The following is an 11,366-nucleotide window of genomic DNA, read 5'->3' as shown; positions in this document are numbered from 1 at the left end:
TCCACTCACCTTGGCCTCCCAATCCCAAAGTGCTGGGATTACAGGCATGAACCACACAGGCCTGGCCGATTACTGTAGTTTTACAGTAAATTTTAAATTTACAATCACAGTAATTTTGTGATTCCTCCAACTTTTTCTTTTTCAAAGTTGCTTTGGCAACAAAGGTCCTTTGCCTTTCCATATAAATTTGAGTCAGCTTGTCTGTTAAAAAAAAAAAAAAATTCTGTTGTTGGGACTTTTATTTGGAAGTACATTAAATCTATAGATCAGTTTGGAAAGAACTGACATATTTACTATGTGGAGTCTTCCAATCCATGAACACGGCTGGCAGGTGGCAGGTGTCTCTGTTTATTTAGATTTTGATATCTTTCATCAGTGCTTTGCAGTTATCAGCATACAGATCCTATACATAATTTCAATTTTAAAAGCCACATGTGGCTAGTGATAACTGTATTACATGGCACAACTCTAAAATGTCTGAAACTGGAAGTACTGAGAAATAGCACCACCATGCAATGTAACTCACTGTGAAACCATGCTACATGCCAGTGTCACAGCACGCAGGGCTTTGGGCATAAAGTGAAGTTTTGAAGAAATAGAAAAGATGCAATGAAGAGACAATCAGTAAAGAGCAAAGAACTCAACAGGTGGAAAGAGAAAATCACGAGACCATGAGAAAAGGGCAGATCTCCAAGCTGCCTTGAGTTCCTGACAACTTTCTAGTTCCATACATCATGTATCTTTACAATAGCCTCTCTTTTCTTAAGTTAACTTGAATGGCTCTTTGTTTCTTAAAACCAGATAATTAAAGATCTACATTTCTAGGACTACATAGTCCTAATTAAAACAAAACAAAACAAAAACAAAAACAAACAAACAAACAAAAAACAAAAAAAAGATTGAGGCTATCATTAATTTTCAAAAAATGCACTTAGCAGATAATAATTGGATATCGACATGGAAAATAAACTGTGAGTAATAGGCATACAGACAGTTCCAACATATCAGCAATTTGTATTTCAAAGTTTAATTCTGAATTTTGGAATTCAAAAATGGACCTGTTCCATATCAGTAACACTTCTAAATGGTAACTGGCAGACCAAACCAATAATATGGATAAAACTTAACAGTAGCACTGAGTTTGGGAAAGGATAAGAGATCAGGTAGCCAATTCCAACTTTGCACTAAAGAAGCGATAGCAGCAGCATCTCTAGCCCAGTGGTACTCAGACCCCAATGGGCATAAACATCTTCCAAGATTTCACTTTCGAAAATAAGTTAGACTAGATATAAAATATCCTTCCATTACAAATATCTGGAAATAGTAGACAAGATACAACAAACACTCTTTTACATGTACTGCTGAACTCACAAGCAAAGAAATTCATAGGTGGCACAAAGAGATGTAGTATGAACAGCTTTTAAAAATCTATTAAATGTATTTACTGAATAAAATCAGAGCTGTAAACAAAAGTTCAAGCCATGACCTTAGATTAAACTTGGAATCTAGGGACTTCAGTTTTGATTTTTATTAGATGTGAAAGCTGAAATTGAGACCACTGCATAAAACCAGCAATGCCCTTGAAGAGTCACTCCCCATAGGTAGGTTGGGGAAAAGGGCTCTGTCCACAACAGGCAACTTGTTCAAATCAGGCCTTCACTAGAACCGAAGTATCTTCCCTGGAAATCCATAATTACAAGCCTGCCCCCAGTTAAGTATAGGGTTAAAATTTACACTGATTTCGAGGGCCAGGAGCCTCAAGTCAAGAAATAAATTTAAGTTGTTTCTGGGTTGGTGGTAACACAAGGCACCTGGCAGAGGGAGAAACAAATTCTCTGTAGATAAACACATCTTATACCCATACTCCAAGAAATTACTATATAATATTATTAGACAGATATGAGCTTAAAACAAAATTATCAAGCACAAAAGGAAACAAACCACCAGAGCAGTAAAAACTATGAAAAACCAAATTAAATTCACAGAAGTTAAACTTTAGGAATTAAAAGATACATAACATTACAATCAAGTACGCTTTAAAAGTTTAAAGAAATAAAACAAGGTATGAAATACATAGGTCAGATTTTTTTAAAGTTAACACTAGAAATAAATACATGGGTCAGACACAAGAGGTTAACAAAAATGACTTGGCAGACAGGATAAAAAGAACAAAACAGAATTTCTAGAAATAAAAAATGAAATTAAAAACCTAACTGGCATACACAGACATAAAATTAGACAAAATGGCAGATCTGAAGCAGCAAAGAGAGCAAGAGATAGAATGAGAGATTAAGAGACACGAAGACTAGAACAAGAAGATATAACATACATCTAACAAAACAAGGAAGGAAGAGAGAACCAATATTTCAAGAGACAGTGGCTGAAATTTTTCCAGAATGGGTAAAAGACATAAAACCTCAGATTCAGGAGACACAGTTTCAAGGAGAGGAAATATACAAGAAATCCACATCTAGACACACTACAGAAACCTCAAAAAAACTAAATAAAAAGAAGTGATCTTTAAAAGCACTCAGAGAAAAGAATCAGATTATCTACAAAAGAACAACAATTAGACTTTTTCAGAGAAAAAAGAAAGCCAGAAAGACTGTAGAATATGGAGCTGAAAAAAAGTTAAGTCAATCTAGAATTATATTCTCAGGTAAAACATCATTCAATAAATAGGGCAAAATAAAGACATTTTCTAACAAACACCAAGGGTTCACCGCCAAAAGATGTGCAATAATATTCTTCTAAAAGATGTATTTCAGGATGAAAAAAGACTCAGAAGGAAAGTTTAAAATGCAAGGAGTATCAAATAAACTAGCAATCTTCGGTACAGATAAACACTGATGACTGCAAAAAACAGTAATGCCTATGCAATTTTTTAAAAACTAGAACTCAAATATGGAGCAGAATACCATGGAAATGGGAAGGTGGAAGTACAGTTAAATTGCTCTAAAGACTTTATACAGTTTGGGAAGTGGACAGAGTTAGTGAATAGTTTGCAGTCTTAGGTTAGGTATGTATATTAAATTATTAAAAGCAACATCTAGAATAATGAAAGTAGTATACAACAGTGATTCTTAACTGAGGATACTACCCCCATAAAAATGGAAAGGAGGTGTCTGGAAATGTGGAGGGACATTTTGGGTTGTCTCAATAACTGGGGATGATAATAGCATTTGGTAGGTGGGACCCAATGATTTTAAAAGTCCTGTTGTGCCTTCAGAGTGCCACACGATAATCCTGGCCAAAATGCCCATAGCACCTACACTGAGAAATACTGTATACACCTACCAAAAAATGAAATTTAAACAACTCAGCATGGAAATTAAATAACTCAATACAAACCACTTGTAGATCTGCTTTAAATCACAGAGTCTTGGCTTCTACACCACACAGATTCTGAATCAGCAGACCTGAGGTGAGCCCCAGGAACCTATGGTTTTAATACCACTCAAGTGACTGATTCAATCAACAGTCTATCAGTCACACTTGAGAAACACCATAGTCTAATAAGGGTGAAATGGTAGATGAATGGTGTTTAAGGGACTCCCATTTCAGCGAGAGGCACTGGAGGAAGGGATGCCCAGGGCTGAGAAAAAGTCTAGTAACAGGGAGTAGGTGGTGGCAGAAATTCATATACATATATCATTAAGTGTCCCCAAACCAGAAACTGGAGATCAGAAGAAAAAGCACTTTTCTAAGTTTAACAACAATATAAGTAGAGCAGTGCTTTACATAAAATTAAAAAAAAAATACTGAAAATGAAAATACAACAGGATAGTTCAGGCAAACATCAATAAAATAACTCAATCCACAACCAAAAAATCAATCACCCTATAAACACGATGGGAAAGTTTGTCTTCAGAAATCCTGCCCATACGCTGACCTACATACATCTCTTGAGTAATGACCTCATTCACCAATTTCTAACATCTGGGATATGACTGCCCTGGAGCAGCAGAATAGTACTTCTGAAATGTGTTACACATATTCTGGAAAAAAAAAAAGAGTTCTTGGTTACGTATTAGAAATAATACATACTATAGGCCAGGTGCGGTGGCTCAAGCCTGTAATCCCAGCACTTTGGGAGGCAGAGGTGGGTGGATCACGAGGTCAGGAGATCAAGACCATCCTGGCTAACACAGTGGAATCCCGTCTCTACTAAAAAAATACAAAAATATTAGCCACGCATGGTGGCGGGCACCTGTAGTCCCAGCTACGCAGAAGGCTGAAGCAGGAGTATGGTGTAAACCCAGGAGGCGAAGTTTGCAGTGAGCCGAGATTGCACCATTGCACTCCAGGCTGGGTGACAGAGCAAGACTCCGTCTCAAAAAAAAAAAAAAAGAAAAAAGAAAAGAAAGAAAGAATACATACTATACTGTCCTCCTAGAGATCAACTGTGCACACCAGCACATTAAAAGATTCTGAAAGTTCTGTGGCAAAGAAAACCAATTACTTTTGTTTGACTCTTCATCTCCCACCATTATTTGACTAAGGACCCCTAAAAGCTCCCCAATTTGTTAGAAAATTTAGGATTTAGAAAAATACATTCACTTAAGTAAACACTGTCTATTCACTGCTATATCCTTGGCACCTTGAACAGTGCCTGAAAGACAACAGGTGATCAAAATATGTTTGCTGAATGAGTAATTAAAATCAGTTCTGTGCTGGTAAATGTTTAAAAACACAGCTTGGGGGAATGAAGGCAGAATGAGCATTGATTTGTAACATTTTCGTGGTGTAAACACTCCCACCAAGGCAGATCACAACTTACCAACCTGGCATTTCAGAACATGGAGTTGGGAAGAGATGCTCATAATCTCACTAGTACAAAAAGTCTCCTGGACATCACTGATTAAAATGTCAAAGTGGGCCAGGCGCAGTGGCACACGCCTGTAATCCTAGCACTTTGGGAGGCTGAGGCGGGCAGATCACGAGGTCAAGAGATGGAGACCATCCTGGCCAACATGGTGAAACTCTGCCTTTACTAAAAATACAAAAATTAGCTGGGCATGGTGGCATGTGCCTATAGTCCCAGCTACTCAGGAGGCTGAGGTAGGAGAATGGCTTGAATCCGGGAGATGGAGGTTGCAGTGAGCCAAGATCGCGCCACTCCACTCCAGCCTGGCAATAGAGCGACACTCTGCCTCAAAAAAATACAAAAAAAAAACAACAAAAAAAAATTACAGTGAAGCTTATTTAATGCAAATGCAGAATATCACTTCTCTAACCAGTATCCCTGGGGAATGAAGACTAAGTTTTCCAGATAATGGGATAAATGTTAAGTGAAAAATGCATATTTCTTAATTCAAAAAAGAAACATTGTACGCTTATTAAGTGTGTGGTACAAAATTTAACATTTTCTGTTAACTCAATATTGCCTATTATATAAATTATCTACAAAGCATCCCAAAGTGACGCTCTTAAATTAGACACATAAAGCTATTTGCTCCTATACTAAATCACGTTTTTAGCCTGGGGCCCAAGGCTGGGCTTCAGTGAGCCCAAGAGTTCCTGACACTGAACACAAACTGATACATCTTTATACTTCTTGCTGAGAAAAATGTTTACCGACTCCATTAGGTGTCATTATGGTCTGAATGGGTCCCTTAAAGCTCATGTGTTGGAAACGGAATCCCCAATGTAACAGTATTGGCAGGTGGGGTGACTGGGTCATGAGGCCAGAGAATGAATTAATGTCATTTCTGAGGAAGCAGGTTGTTTATCTTGAGACTGAGTTGGTTATAAAAGTGAGTTTGGCTCCCTTCTGCTCTCTCGATCTTCCACCCTTACCCTTCCACTTTCTGCCATGGGATGACACAGTACAAAGGCCCTCACCAGATGCCATCGCCATGCTCTTGGACTTTCCAGCCTCCAAAACTGTGAGCCAAATAAATTTGTGATCTTTATAAATTACCCAGTCTCAGGTATTCCATTATAACAGCATAAAATGGACTAAGACAGGTGTCCATAAGGTTAAGAACCACTTCTCTAAGTAAATCTGGACTGTTCTGCTTACTTAATTTGAGGCATTTTGGTTTTCTCCCTCTCTCTCATCAGGCTGTTAGTGGTTATTTCTTACTGACTGTGTGTACAGCATCCCTACTTCCAATTTGTTTTGAGTTGGAGAAACTGATAAGTGAGTTCATTAGAAAATGTTTTCATTAAATCACTGAGGACTCCACCTGTGAATGTAGAGAATAAAACACAAAAATGTACAAACTGGTGGCAAATATGTAAAATAAACAGAACGTTTACAAAGCTGATAGTAGTCCAGATTAAGTATATTATAAAAACACAACATATTCTACCCAATAAAATCTCTTATCTCCTTAGAAGCCTTTTACTTAAGATAATTTCCATCTTACAAGAGAATATACTTTTCAAATGTATCAGTCATAAAACTTAGAACCTATCCATTTCAGAATCCCATTTTTACCTGTAGTCATTACAATCTATCCATTTTTTTAAAAAAGCTATGTATAGCAAACTTCATTTTTTAAAATTTTAATTTTTTAAAATAATTTTTGTGCAGGGCCCATGCTAATCTTCTCTGTATCATTCCAATTTTAGTATATGTGCTCCCAAAGCGAGCACCAAACTACATTTTCTAAGATCACTTATGTTTAAATCTGGGGTGAATGAACCAATTTCTAGAATTTGTGCCTATTATTTGAGGGCTGGATCTGCACTTGACCTTTGGTATATGCAGCAGACTGGTTCCAGGACCCTTGAGCATACCAGAATCCACACTTGCTCAAGTCCCATAGCAGGCCCTGCAGAACCTGTGTATATGAAAAGTCAGCCATATATACATGGGTTTCACATTACACAAACACCAAGTTTGGTTGAAAAAAATCTGCATATGTGGACGTGTGTAGTTCAGGTTCAAGCCTGTGTTGTTCAAGGGTCAGTTGTACATCTTTCATTAAAATCAGTGAAATGAGAAGGACATACATATGCTTTTTCATGATACAAAATTTCAAAGTAAATTAACTTTATTTATAACTAAGCTCCATCAAGGCTTTGAACATTACTCTTACAAAGCACTCCTAGCAATATTAGAAGCTTTTGTTGTGCTTTATAAAAATTTTTCTACCATTACTCCTCTCACTAAAAATATGCCTACTACAAGAGAATGACCAATATGAATACCACTGTTTTCACATTTCTCCTGTTCCCAAGACCCTTCAACAACATCTCATTTGCTTCTGTTACTGCTGGACCTTTACTTCAGTTACATTATAGTAATCTTGGGAGAAACATGAAGGAAGAGCCAGGGAAAGGCACAACAACTTCTAAGGACACGCTACACCATAGCAAGCCTCAAATGAGGACAGCTTGCTTTAAGGTCACTTAAAGGGAATGGAGAGAAATGGTTTAAAATTCTACTTTATCCCAGGTTTTCCAGATTGTGGTTCTCCAGAACAAAAATTGACAAGGGTCACATTATTTTTTGCTTAAGTAATTATTTCCAAGAATAAATAGCTATGTTTTCTGTTGTGCTTTTAATCCAGAGGTGTCTAGAACAGTCCTCAAAGGAAGGGGTGATAGTGGAGGAGAGCAATTCCTCTCCACAGAGCCGGACCTGAGCTCACTTAGTCAGCCAAGTATCAAAACAGCATATGCACAAATAAGTTATAAAAGAGCTTGGCCAGATGGACAGGAAAAAGAAATGTAAGACCAGATTATGGAAAAACGAAGAGGGCCACTTCAGGGAATAAGATAGGCAGAATGTGGTTATGATGCCAAGGATAAGACTAAACAGAAAAAGGCCTGGCAGCAACTAGATCTTTGATAATAATGAGTTTCTATCACCCTTTGTCAGTGCTATATCCTCCTCCCACAGTTTCTTGAGACTGGCCTGGAAAGGGGCTTTCCTGTGTAACAGAAGGAATCTGAATCCATCAAACTCTCTAATTATTCTTCCAGAAATAGGAAAATCACAATTTAACTCTTAACATCTGAAACAAAAATGGAACGAAAGAATGATTCCACTATGACAGCAATTATTTTTAAGACCAGATAAAATACTAGTTCAGATACACACTGATGAAATTAAACAACCTTCCAGCATTCTAACATCCAGTTTAATTAAAAAAAAAAAAAAAAAGAGATGGATGCCATTGTTTCCACTCAAGAGATAACACCAACTCATAATGAAGTACTAATATCATAATGTGCAAGAAACCCACCTGCAAAGGCCTTTGCTGTATAAAAATTACCAGAGGAATTAAGCAACATAGCTTGTTGCTGACAAATCTAAGCGAGTATATAAAAAGTGGATTGTACCAAACAACCTACATGCACGTACACACACACATTTTTTAAATAATGGTTTTATTCAGGCTACACAGCAAGTATTAATAAGCTTTTCCACTATCTGATAATGCTGGCTTCTTTTTAATCTGAAAAAGAAAATGGAATGCTTCTGAAACTCTTCTCTTATACAATAGAGAAATTACATAATTTGACCTCATGAAGCTAAACTATCAGCTCCCTTTCTCACTATTAGGGTTAACTAATTTGTCTTCCTGCTTACTGCCTTTGTTCTTTTGGAATGAATGTAATTTCCCAAATATAAGACACTCCTATTATCCTATTTATCCATTACCATTTACTGTGACATAACAAAACTTTGTTTACTAAAACCCACTGTAGCACTCTACATTTCATTTTTCAATTTTCTCACACTCATTATTCAAAGAGTCAGACACTCAAATATGCTACATTATTAAGGGCTCTGGGAAACACTATCAAATAATTCTTTCCATCTGTTTAGTTAAAAGGAAGGGGAGAAACTGAGATTTCAATTACTCTTCAAAGCATTTTGATATATATGCTTTATTTAAAGCCTGAAAGCTTTAGTATACAAAAGACCAGAGCGGTTAAAAAGTTCAGGATGATAGATACAGCATTCATTATGGAGAATATATGTATACTTAAATATTCAAATATCAGGAAAAGGAGAAGGGAAATACAAGTTTGGTTCTGGGGGGTTTTTGTTTGTCTGTTTTGAGACAAGATCTCACTCTGTTGCACCAGCTGGAATGTAATGGCCTCATCATAGCTCACTGCAGCCTCTGAACTGCTGGGTTCAAGCAATCTTCCTGCCTCGGACTCCAGAGCAGTTGGAACTACAGGCATGCACCACCACACCTGGCTAATTTTTAAATGTAGAAATGGGGTCTCACTATGTTGCCCAGGCTGGTCTCAAACTCCTGGCCTCAAGTGATCCTCCCACCTTGACCTCACGAAGTGTTGGGATTATAGGTGTGAGCCACTACACCTGGCCTACAAGTATTTGTATACTAATAGCTTAAGATTCCATAGTCCACTTAGGTAAAATAAGATAAAAGACAATTCAGTTTACATTTCTGAACTTCTACCAATATTTTTTACTCAAGACAATGTGCTTTAACTTCAAGTTCCAAATTTTTAACATATGAAAGTAAGTGCTTCTCATAAAATAATTTTAGCAAAAATACTAACCCAGAAACAGCATCTCTCTTCACCTCTTATAAGAGACCAAAGAGTCATTCTTACTATCTAAGGTAAATACATCTCAATTTAAGAGATCTATTACTTGATCTAAAAGACCATTTGCTTTTGAATGATTTAGTAGTATGTACTGACTATTATTAGACTTAGCTAAGTCGTAACACATACCAATAAATGGTTGGATTTCACATCCCCCTTGCCACAATCAATGACAACTTTTCATCAATTAAAAAACTTGAAATTTCGAGTCAAAATAAAGAAATGATTCTTTTTAAACTTGCTGAGGTTCATCATGCTACATATCTAAACCAGTAAAAATGGATACACCGTGTAATAGTCTCTCAACCAAGACTTCGGTATTAAAAAAAAAAAAATCCTATATAGTACTCACCAACTCCATAAAATGTGCTTTAAAACAATATGAAGAATTAGTGACTACAAACGTAAGAGAATTCAGTAAGCTAGTAACCTATAAAAAGAATATACAAAGATCAATAGTCTTCATATATACAACATATTATACAAACAACAGCAGAAGATATAAAGACTTCATTTCCAACAGCAACTAAATATTTGTATATTTTCACTTAGTAACGTGCAAACTTAAAGAAAACTTTAAAACCCTTTAAACAAATGAAAGTAGAATTGAATGAAGAGAAAGTTATAATCATATTCTTAGAGAGGCTAAACATCATAAAGGTATCAATTCTTCTTAAGGTATTATAATTTATACAAACCCAATAAAAGTATCCATTTTTTTCCTCCAGGAACTTAGAAAGGCTGATTCTAAAGATCTTATTGAAAAATAAACAAGCAGTAATTGCCAGGAAAACTATGAAAATGAGAAGCAATGAGAAAACAGCTCTAACAACATAATTTTATATGGCCTCAACAACTAAAAGTATACGAGTGGCAAATGAATAGACAGACCAGTGGGACAAAATACAAAGTCCGGAAATACACCCATATAAATAATTCTTAGAGGAGATAATCCAACGGAAAAACGGACAAGTATGTGAAAAAGAAAAGAAATACAAATGGCCCTTGAACATATGATAAGCTGAAAACAGAAATGCAAACAAAAACTATACAATGAGATAGTGTTTCTTATCAGGTTGGCAAAATCTGATTTAAGTCCAACCACTTGTCAAGCTGTAGGAAAAGGAGGGCATTCCAAGGACCTTCATATATTGCTGCTGAAATGCAAAATGCAAGATGTATATAAAGGGAATCCAATAATATCAATCAAAATTACAGATGCATGTACCCTTTCACCTAGCAAACACCCTTCTAGGAAACAAAAACATCAGGAAACCCACATACATATGAAATACACATGTACAAGGTTAATCACTATGAAATTGCCTGTAATAGCAAAAGACTGAACAAATTCAAGTGCAAAAGGAGGACTGGTTGAATAAACTACAGCATATACCAACAAATGAATACTATACAGTAAAAAAAGAAGAAAAAAGATAAAGAAGGTCTTTATGTATTGACTGATATAAAGAGAGAGCTCCATGGAATAAAAATAAAGAAACCAGGGTGCAAAGTATTAGTATGTTATCTTGAGTCAAAGGAGGTGGAAATAAGAATATACACTTGAATTAGCCTTTTGCATAAAGTCTAAAGGAATAAACAGAAATTAATAAAAATATAGTAATACATATAATGAACTAAGGAGAAGGGACAGACGGGGATGGGAGGGAACAAGACTTCTCAGGGGATACTTTTTAAAAACAGCACTTTGCATTTTGAATCATGTAAATAAATGCATTTTTTATTAAAATTATAAATTAATTAAATTTGAAATAAAAAGATAAGAAATTGGTGGCATGGTTAAGATTTGGCCCAAAAAA

The 11,366-nt window shown here is 36.0% G+C and overlaps 1 protein-coding gene and 1 pseudogene across 4 annotated transcripts in view; both read right to left on the bottom strand.

The window, feature by feature from the left end:
* MAP4K3 (mitogen-activated protein kinase kinase kinase kinase 3) overlaps positions 1–11,366 on the bottom strand; it is a 190,220-nt gene that overhangs the window by 139,695 nt on the left and 39,159 nt on the right. The window lies entirely within an intron of this gene.
* Positions 6,507–6,603, bottom strand: LOC126934499 (uncharacterized; annotated as a pseudogene).

Source organism: Macaca thibetana, chromosome 13 (assembly GCF_024542745.1).
Source record: "Macaca thibetana thibetana isolate TM-01 chromosome 13, ASM2454274v1, whole genome shotgun sequence".
In the NCBI taxonomy this organism is placed as follows: domain Eukaryota; kingdom Metazoa; phylum Chordata; class Mammalia; order Primates; family Cercopithecidae; genus Macaca; species Macaca thibetana.
Note: the sequence above shows the minus strand (reverse complement) of the source record. Positions and strands in the feature narration are given on the sequence as shown.